We start from the raw sequence: 9,784 nt of genomic DNA on the forward strand, positions 1-9,784 counted from the left end.
ATACAAACTCCAGATAGAGCGTGTGGAGGTGGAGCACACCCGAAGGGACTGGATAGAAACAATGGGAGGAGCAGCCAGCAAGCTGACACTGAGCAAAAGGAGGAGGAGGGCGGGTGTACCTAAGAAAGAAAGCTAATGGTGATGGTGAGGCTGTGTTCCAGCGCTTTCCTACCCACTCCCTAAAGCTGAAATACTAGGGATTTCAGAGATGCTCACTACGGTCAACCCACTCAGCCCCAGGGTCTCAGTATTGGCACAGGTAAGGGAGGACGTGGCCGAAGGGCTGGACAGCTACCAGGATTGTAGGAGTCTCCTGTTTGGTGTGAGAGGGAAGGACAGGGATGGAAACATCCTTGGTCCACAGAGGAGGCATGGAGGATGGAAGCTGTTCATGCTCTACCAAACAGGCTGATGTGAAGGCACCCGGCCTGGGACTGGCTCCCTTGAGGCTCAGGGAAAGTTAGAAGACTCTGAAAATTGATAAGTGTCACTTCTTCATCTAACTCATCCTCAGTAGCTGGTGGGAAAGCAGATCATCCAACCATCGCCTTCTCACAATCTTTTTAAAAGCTGTGTGAGCAATAGGGCTAAAACTTAGGGTAAAAGGGATTAATTAGCATGTCCTTGCAGGATGATTATCACAGTTATCTATTTCTAGAATAAAGGAGACCATCAGTTTGGAATTGGAAAACCAACATTCCAGATCAATTCTGCCACATCCAGCAGTGGGGCTTTAGGCAGCGTCTATCCCTCTCTGTTCGCCTTGGCTGACTCCCAAGTGAAACAGGAAAGCCAACCCCTTCTTTACCAAGTCATCATGAGTGAAGATACAGCAACTGCACCTTCAAAAAGAGTTGTCCGCTTAGAGGTCCTCCTGTGCCTACTTGTCCCAGGTCTGAGTGGGACATAGATCTGTCCACTTAGACAATTCAGCAAGAATTGCATTTCTGCAAGGCCTTCTGAGTGGTGTGAACAAGTACTTCACACCATTGGGACGTATCTGGCTGTCCGTGGTGTTCATCTTCCAAGTGCTGGTGTACGTGGTGGCCGCTGAAGATGTGTGGGCTGATGAGCAAAGCAACTTTGTGTGTGACACCAAGCAGCCAGGCTGCCCCAATGGCTGCTATGATGCCATCTTCCTGGTGCCCCATGTGCATCTCTGAGCCCTGCAGCTCATCCTGGTCACCTGCCCCTCACTGCTGGTGGTCATACATGTGGCAGGAGCAAGAGTAGTGCAACCACCCGAAGCATAGACACAATGCCCCCTCCCTGTATGACAATTCAGGCAAGAAGCAAGGTGGCCTCTGGTGGACCTACCAGCTGAGTCTTGTCTTCAAGGCCACCATCGACGCCAGCTTCCTCTATGTCTTCTTCCACTACCGCTACAAGAATTTCAACATGCTTCACATGGAGGCCTGCTCTGTGAACCCGTGTCCCCACATTGTAATTTGTTATATTACCCAAGCCACAGAGAAGAAAATCTTCACCTACTTCATGGTGGGCACAGCTGTCCATCCTCTGTATCCTGCTTAACTTTTGTGAGGTCGTCTACCTGGGGGTTAAGCGGTATGTGGAGAGCCTGTGCTCCAGGTGCAGAAAACATCAAAGCCAAGGTCAACAACCACATGCTCACCAACTCCCTCTCCAGAGAAGACATCCACCAGTTGGCCCCTCTGTCCTAATTTAGGCTGAGATAGACCCAACATATACAGAAAGGAACAATTATAGGATCAAGACCAGAATATAGGGTGACCAGATTCCCTGATCACCCAGGAAAATAAGCAAGGGCAGTACTCCATCTGTAGCTGGCCAGGTGAAGGAGGAAAATACGAGGCTCAAGAAGATCACCCAGGGCCCGATGCCTGAGTCCTAAGCCTTCATGGGAGGGGTTGATGGGATGTAGCTAGTTCCCTGTAGGGGTTTTGTGTATGTGGACAAAGTATGTTAAAATCTTTAATAAATATTAATTTCCCCAAAACATTGCAGACTAGCTAGAAAGTGGTTGGTAGGTTAAGAAGGAGATTCACAATGGAAACTAAGGCTACTTGGTGGGCAACCGGGCCCCAGAATCTGATATCTGGCTGATTTATCCTTCCTCCCAATTACACAGTACGTCACAGGATGTGGTTATTGTTACTAGGTGCCGTCAGTCGGAACCAACTCATGACTGATCCTCTAGCAGGTTTTCAGAGGTAGTAAATCACAAAGGAGAAGACTGCCAAAAGCAGGAGTGACCCCAGGAGCACTGGGCTCTGCAAGCAGCTGGCCAAGACAAGGGGAGACCCCAGAAGCTCATGGGCCCAACATGATTCAGTACTCAGGGAATACCTTCAGTTGAATGCTTGTCATTCAGGAAACCTCTGCTACTCCAGTGTGGCCTCCCTAACTTGCCATATCTGGTCCCAGAGAGGAAAGTCCCTTCTTACGGTAGGAGTGCAAGTCCTGGGGCTGCTGAGAGTTATTGAGAGCCTGAAAGGGTGTGTACAGGTAGAGCATAGTGCGGGTCAATATAATGGTTCCTTATGGAACCTATAAGTTCAAGTTCCATCAAGGAACTTCCAAGTTCCTTCAAGTTCTGTAAAGTCTGTGGAATTTCCCATTCTATTCATCAGTTATACTTCCCAAACCAAATTCAACCCCGTCTTACCTTTGACTCAGACCATGAAGCTTCCAAAACAATCGTCCAGGCAATTGTTGTTTTTATGTGCCAAGAAGTCTACTACGACTCATAGCGACCTTATGAACAAAAACCCTGTACTCTGCCATATCATGAGCCAATTTCACCGTCTCTGACATACTTGCCCAATTGCCATAGTCACTAAATCAATCCACCGCATCCATGGTCTTTTTCTCCAGTGCTGATCCTCCACCCTTCCAAGTATGAGGTCCTTCACTGAGGATTGATCCCTCCTGGCAATATGCCCAAAGTAAATGAGACAGTTTCAAAAGCCTTGCCTCCAAGAAGCAACCTGATTTCACCCTTTCCAGAGCAGACCTGTTTGTTCTCTTCCTATATGTTTAGTGCTCTTCTCGAGCACAACTCATAAGCATTGATTCTTCTTCTTTCATTCTTAGTCATTGTCCAACTCCCAGATGCAAAGCAAGCAAGCAATTGAGAAGACTATACCCAGGTGCACCTTAGTCTCTAGACTGACATTGTTGCTCTTTAGCACTCTGGAGAGGTCCCTGACAACAGACTTGCCTAAAGCAACTCATCTTTTGATTTCCCAACTGCTTGTACCAAGTGTGTTGATTGTGGATACAAGCAAGATGAAATTGTTAGCAATCTCAATCTCTTCTCCATCTACCATGATACTGCCTATTGGTCTGAAGATGAGAATGTTTGTTTTCTTGGTGTTGGGATGCAATTCATATTGACTCAGTCCTTGATCTTCTACAGCAAGTCCTCAATTTTGGGGAGCAAGGTTGTATTATATGCATAATCTAAGCTGTTGATAAATCTTCCTTCAATCCTGATGCAACATTCTTCTTCAAAAAGTCCAGCTTCCAGAATGATATGTTCAGCATATAGAATGAAAAGATATGGAGAAAGCTTACATCCCAGAAACACTCCTTTCCTGATTTTGAACCATGTAGCATTCCCTTGCTCTGTTCAGACAACAGCTTCTTGGTCTAGGTACAGGTTTCACATGAGCACAATCAAGTGTCTGGGGATTCTCATTCTTCACAGTGTTAACCATAATATGTTATGATCCACACAGTTAAATGGCCTTTGCATAGGCAGTACTGAAGCCCAACACAGAATGAAACTCCGGCAAGGCCCACAGGTACCTCACACCCAATAACACCCAGCCCAGACTCACCATCTTCTCCTCACTCCATCCTCCTCACAGACACTCTCTCACATGTACAACATCTACATCCACCCAGCTGCCCAAAACTGGAGCTCAAATATCATCCCCACCCCCTCCTCTTTCAGCCCTCACATCTCACATCCCAACACACAACCAAATCCCATTAATTCCCAGTCCTCAACTGGCTCTCCACCCTTCCCAACATCATGTCCTTCTCCAAGGAATAGTACCTTCTGCAACATGTCCAAAGTATGTGAGGCAAAGCCTCATCATTCTTGCCTCCAAAGAGCACTCCAGCTGTACCCTCTCCAAGACGTATCTGTTCATTCTCTTGGCCATTCATGGGAAGTTCAGTGCTCTTCTCCAACACCACAGCTTAAAGGCATCAATTCTTTTTCTGTAATTTTTATTCATTATCCAGGTCTCAGATGCATAGTTAGTAATCTGAAAGACTATGGCCTGAATCAGATGCACCTTAGTCTTCAAACTGACATGATTACTCCTCAATAATTTGGAAAGGTCCCTAACTGCAGCTTTTCCTAGTGCAATGCATCTCCTTATTTCCTGACTGCTGGTACCAAGGGTGTTAATTGCAGATCAAGCAAGATGAAGCTGTTGACAGTTTCAATCTCCTCTTCATCCATCATGATTTACACCCTGATGTAAGTCATGGGAAGGGTGGAGGGTCAGTGAAGGAAAGAAAGACCCTCAACCAAGTGGACTGATATGACTGCTGCAATGGGATCTTGTGAATCAGGAAGTGTGAGAATGGCACAGGAAAGAACTGGGTTCAGATCTTTTGTTCATCAAGTTGCTATGAGTTGTGCTAGGTTCGATGGCACCTAACAACAACAATAACAACTGACCCTAATTCCTACCCCACAATTTTATGGTCCCCTCATTGAGTCACTCTCATCTACTCTCCTCTGCGTGGCACAGAATGATCCTTCTATAATTTGGCCATAATCTGCTATAATCTGGCCATAATCTGCTTTAAAATTCCCCCCAATAGGGACCTCAACATACCTTTCAGATCTTCCCAAACTCATCTTCTGCTTTCTGTCCTCCTTTTAAAGTATCAGTAACATCAAAGAATTTATGGTCTCCCAACACATCCTACTGTAGCATGTTCCTGCTCTCGTTTACACTGTTGTCTCTCCCTGGAATGCCCTTCTTCCCTCCTCTGTGCACCTCTCTGGATCCTCAAGAACAGCCTCAACCACCTGTTTTGAGTTATCTCAGTTATGCCTGTGCCATTCTGTAGATCAGAATGGTCAGTCACCTCATATGTCTTCCTGTGGGTCTGTGAGCCCTGCAGGGGAGGGACCTCAGAGTCAGGCAGGTCCCAGTTACCTTTAACAAATGCTTATTACACGAGTAAATGGGCCATGCTTAGCACCTTCGTCCACCACACCTAAGCTAGGGAGTACAGCAAAGGGTTTGATGGATTGATTTTATTTTTGTTTTTCTCTAACTCCAGTGCAGTCTCATTTATAGGTAAAAGGTCAGCTGAGTCTGTGGGGTTGTGTCCTCTTTGGTGCACAGCCTCCATCCCTGTCCTTGGTGTTATGACTTTATGAAAGAGTTTCCCCTGTCCAAGATCAAGTTCCCTAGGAGCAAGAGCTTTGGACAGAAATTGATGTTAAGGAAGTAACATAATAAGCAGGATGTAAAGTACGGACACGGAATGTTATGGATTGAATATGTCCCCTAAAAATATGTACTGTAAATCCTAATCCTCTGCAATCCATGTAAATCACATGGGAGGAAAATGCTCCCCTTTCTCCCACAGAGCACTTGGTGGATTTGAACCACCTGCATCTGCGTTGGCAGTGCAATTGTATTCTCACTCTGCTAAGTGACATAATAATAACTGTGTACTCAGGCTGCTGAGACACAGACTCTGGTAAAATTTGCCTTAGATGTGATCCCTGTGGTCTCACATCATAGAGCTGTTGCCTTCTGGAAACAAGAGCACTAGAATTTTTTTTTATTATTTTATTATTTTTGTGTGTGTGTACCGTCAAATCAGATCTGACTGGTACAGGAGGAAATTGCCCCTCCTTCCCCGGCAGAGAATCTGGTGGATTCGAACCGTGCACCTCTGGGATTGTAGTTGCAGCTTCTTGCCACTAGGCCACCAGAGCTCCCCTAAGAGCACTAGAATTTTGAACATGAATATCAGCTAGTTGTTGCTTTTAGGCCTCCTCAAGTTCATGAGAATGACAAGAAGGAGTAGGGGGCTCCTGCTCAGTTTGAGGACACTTCTTCTGGAGCAACTATAAGCCACGAGCAGCCAATATTTCCAGTAGATGGAGAATGGACACAGTAACCCTACAGTACAGGCAACCTGGGTGAGAGTCAATAGCATCCAGTGACCCTAGGAACAAATGGGTGGCTTTCACCCCCTACACAGGCTGTAGTACTTGACTGCCTGGTCTGAGACAACCGACTGGCATTCTCAACCAGAAAGCACCAGATGCTCTCACAATGTTCAGACCAAATAGCTCCCAATTCTAGGCCAAGAGACCATTCCTGGTCAACTCTCGCTGAGATTCTAGATCTTATCTGGGTCTAGATTATGGTGACCATATTATGGGACACAACCACGCCCGCAGCAGACTTCTTTATAGGTGCTGCCCTAAACAGATCTCAAATGTTGAGTCACTGAGCAAGGCAGAAGCCAAACACCCTCTGACTCAGGAGGTGACAGGAATAATCCCCTAACAAACGCTTCAGTATCTACACCCACAGACTATCTATGCCCAGTTCCTGCCCATGCTCTCACCTTCTCATCATTACTGTCATTACCACTCTCAAACTTTCCTGAGCCCCTTGTCTGTGCATTTCAACCCCTTGTGACTTGATGACAAAGAACATCTTGGAATTTAATTAGACCAACATTCTGTGTCTGAACTCTAATGAGAAACCCTGCCCATGCACTCTTCCCTTCCCTCTCCTACCTCCTCATGCAGTCTCTGCCTAGCTGAGGTTTTGCCTTTTTTTTATTTTATACTGATGTATTTACAAAGTTTGAATACATTATTTTCCACAAAAGATCTTTCCCATTTCCTTAACCCTACCCACCCATCAAATTGTGCAACCCTATGATAATAACTTATCATCAAGGATTTTTGTGTACATTTTTTGAGCTAGCATACATGGAATTGTGTAATAGATGACAAAGTTTTGAAAAAAATACCCTATCTTACAGTCTAAATGCTGGCTAGAGTTCCTATGACTTAAGGACAATCTTTCAGGTATGTTGTCTGTCATGGTCTGACCTTTTTAACTGAAAGATAGCATCCATCTAAATGAGAATGTCTTTGGCAAATACAGTTTATTTCCATTCTCTCATCTCAACTTACTCCATGTCTCAGAAAGAAAGAGTTTAGGAACAAGGAAGAGAGAGAGAGAGAAAGAGAGAAATCCACACTACATGCCAGGCCTGTGCTGGGCTTTCATACATTACAGATTACCCTATAAAGGGCTTCCTCTGTACCAGGCACTATCTAGGTATTTGACCTTCATTGGTTCAGTCTACCTACACACCCATCCAGTAATGCCAGTGCTGTTATATTCTTCACTTTATAGGTAAGACACGGAAGCATCATACAGCAAGAAAGCCAGTACTCAGGCGAAGGAAGCAGTGTATGAATTCAATCACTTCATTACCTTATTCACACTGTGATCTCACAAAACCCCTCAGAGTCTCCACTTTACAGGAGTAAATTACTTAACATAAGCAGAGGTTAGCTTCAAATATACAAGGCTATGAGTTCTACATACAGAAAAGTGAGCATGCAAATTAAGGGTATAGAAATCAAAATAGGTACTTAGTAGATTCCAGATCTACCTGTGTAGGGAGCTCTGGTGACCTTAGTGGTCAGAAGCTGCACTAAAATCTCAAAGGCGCACTGTCAAATCCACCAGCTTCTCTGCGGGAGAAGGATGTGTGATTAACTGCCTCTGAAAACCTGCCAGAGGATCAGCTGTGGGTCAGTTACAACCCAAAAGTATACAACAATGTATTCCAGATGTAGAATTGTGGGGCTTCAGATGCATGAGTCTCCTTTTGTAGGGGGTCTTTTGCAGAACCTCACTCAGTGTTGTTGGGGTGCAAAGACAGAACTAGTGTGCAGTAGCAAATGGATGGGATTTTTGAACCCAGAAGCGTGCTTCTCTGGTACTATGTGAAGGTCATGAATAATCAAGGCACATACATTGGTTTGGGAAACAAGACCAGCCCATTCTAAGAAACTTACTGTTAAAAGAGAAACTTTGCTTCTGACTTTTTCTTTGGGCTGGCTGCTTCTAACCTTGTTTCTAGTGAGCCCACTCTGAACAGGACACTTTCTGGATATTCACGGAGCTGGCTAAGGAGAGAGCCGTACTCAGAGAGGGAAAAAGATGGCATCCGAGACTCAACCTCTTGAAGAAGAGGCCCAGAATTGAGGTACAGGGAAAGGGCAGTGTCCATCTCCATAATGCATCATTGTGTAGCCCTGCAAAGGTCAATACCAAAAGCCTTATGAGGATTGACTAGCTCTGGCCCTGCCTTGACCCACTTCTGTAACTAAGAGTTGGGGTTTAGATATAAATTATCTGCATGTAAATCACTGCTTAAGACATAATAATAGTTGCTTAACCCAGTTGAGTCTCAATTTCCTCATCTGTAAAATTCAGACCAGAAGTCAGCTCCTCGGGTGTTAGAAGAGTTAAATATGATGACAGCTTCCAATAAAATTCTCAGAATAAGCATTCTATAAATGCAAACAATCATTACTATGACTTTGCTGTAGTGGCCGCCAACACTTGGGCCCACTATGAACTGAGGAATCTTTGATGGAATCTCCAGTGAGATCAACAAGTACCCCACAGTCTTCAGTGCATCTGGCTGTCTCTGGTCCACATTTCCCACATTGTGGTGTAACTGGTGACAGGTACAGGTGAGGAGCAATGACTGCAAGGATTTCAATTGTAACACTCTCCTGAAGCCAAAACAGCTCAGGTTCCACACTGAGGGAATCAGCCAAACTGTACCACTTTGTTCTGAAAGCAGGAAAACCTCCTTTAAGGTATTTCATCTTTCTGCGCTCAGACACTCTCTCTTCTCTCTTACTAGACAATCCTTGAGATTCCAAGCAGAAAATCATTCTGTGAGGCATTGTCTGGACTGTGCTGATGAGCAGAAGGTCAGCAACAACCCTACCTGCAGTGATTGGATCCCATTTGTGACCGTGCTAATGGATTGCAAGCCTGGATGGGGGGAGCAGGTAGCAAGCTGAGCCAAGAGTTGGAAACAGGCAAGAGAGAGAAGTCAGACAGTCTAGGATCTAATTCTTATTCTTCTATGCCAGCCACTTGCCTTAGTTATGTGGCTCTCGGAAAATTATGACTCTGCTCATGTGTGAAGCAGTTAGATTTCCACTGGAGGGTGGGTATTATTGATTTAGTTGAAAGACTAAACTATAAACTGTTGGGTCATTTTGTTTTGTTTTGTTTGTATTTTTTTTTGTTAACAATCGTGTGTAAGCTGACTGGTCTTCTGGATCAATCAGAACCTGGTAGATGTTGGACTTTGTATTCAAAAGTTGGTTGGACCTCTGGGCCAGCTGTTAATTGTGTTTGGGAAGCACACTGTTCTAAGTGGTACAGCACTTGTCTGTCAGTTTGCTGTACTGAGATAACTTGAGGTTGCTATGATACTGAACGCTGTGCCACTGGTGTGTCAAATGCCACAATGGTTATCCATGAAAGCAGGTTTTGTATCCACTTCTTAAACAGCAGGCCTTTGGAAACTATGAACATTAAAGAAACTATGCAGGGTTCAGATCTTTTGTACATAGGGTCACTATGAGTCACATTTGACTTGACAGCACTTAACAACAACAACTGATCTACATCTGAGTTTCCTATTCCATAACACAGACACACGGATGTCCACTTCATTTGGCTGCTGTGAGGGA

The 9,784-nt window shown here is 44.9% G+C and overlaps 1 pseudogene; it reads left to right on the forward strand.

Annotated features, from left to right (window-relative positions):
* The first annotated feature begins 208 nt into the window (after positions 1 to 208).
* On the forward strand, positions 209 to 1,873 carry LOC102848245 (annotated as a pseudogene).
* Positions 1,874 to 9,784: the final 7,911 nt, after the last annotated feature.

Source organism: Elephantulus edwardii, unplaced genomic scaffold, assembly GCF_000299155.1.
Source record: "Elephantulus edwardii isolate Elephantulus edwardi_28Jun2011 unplaced genomic scaffold, EleEdw1.0 scaffold00049, whole genome shotgun sequence".
In the NCBI taxonomy this organism is placed as follows: domain Eukaryota; kingdom Metazoa; phylum Chordata; class Mammalia; order Macroscelidea; family Macroscelididae; genus Elephantulus; species Elephantulus edwardii.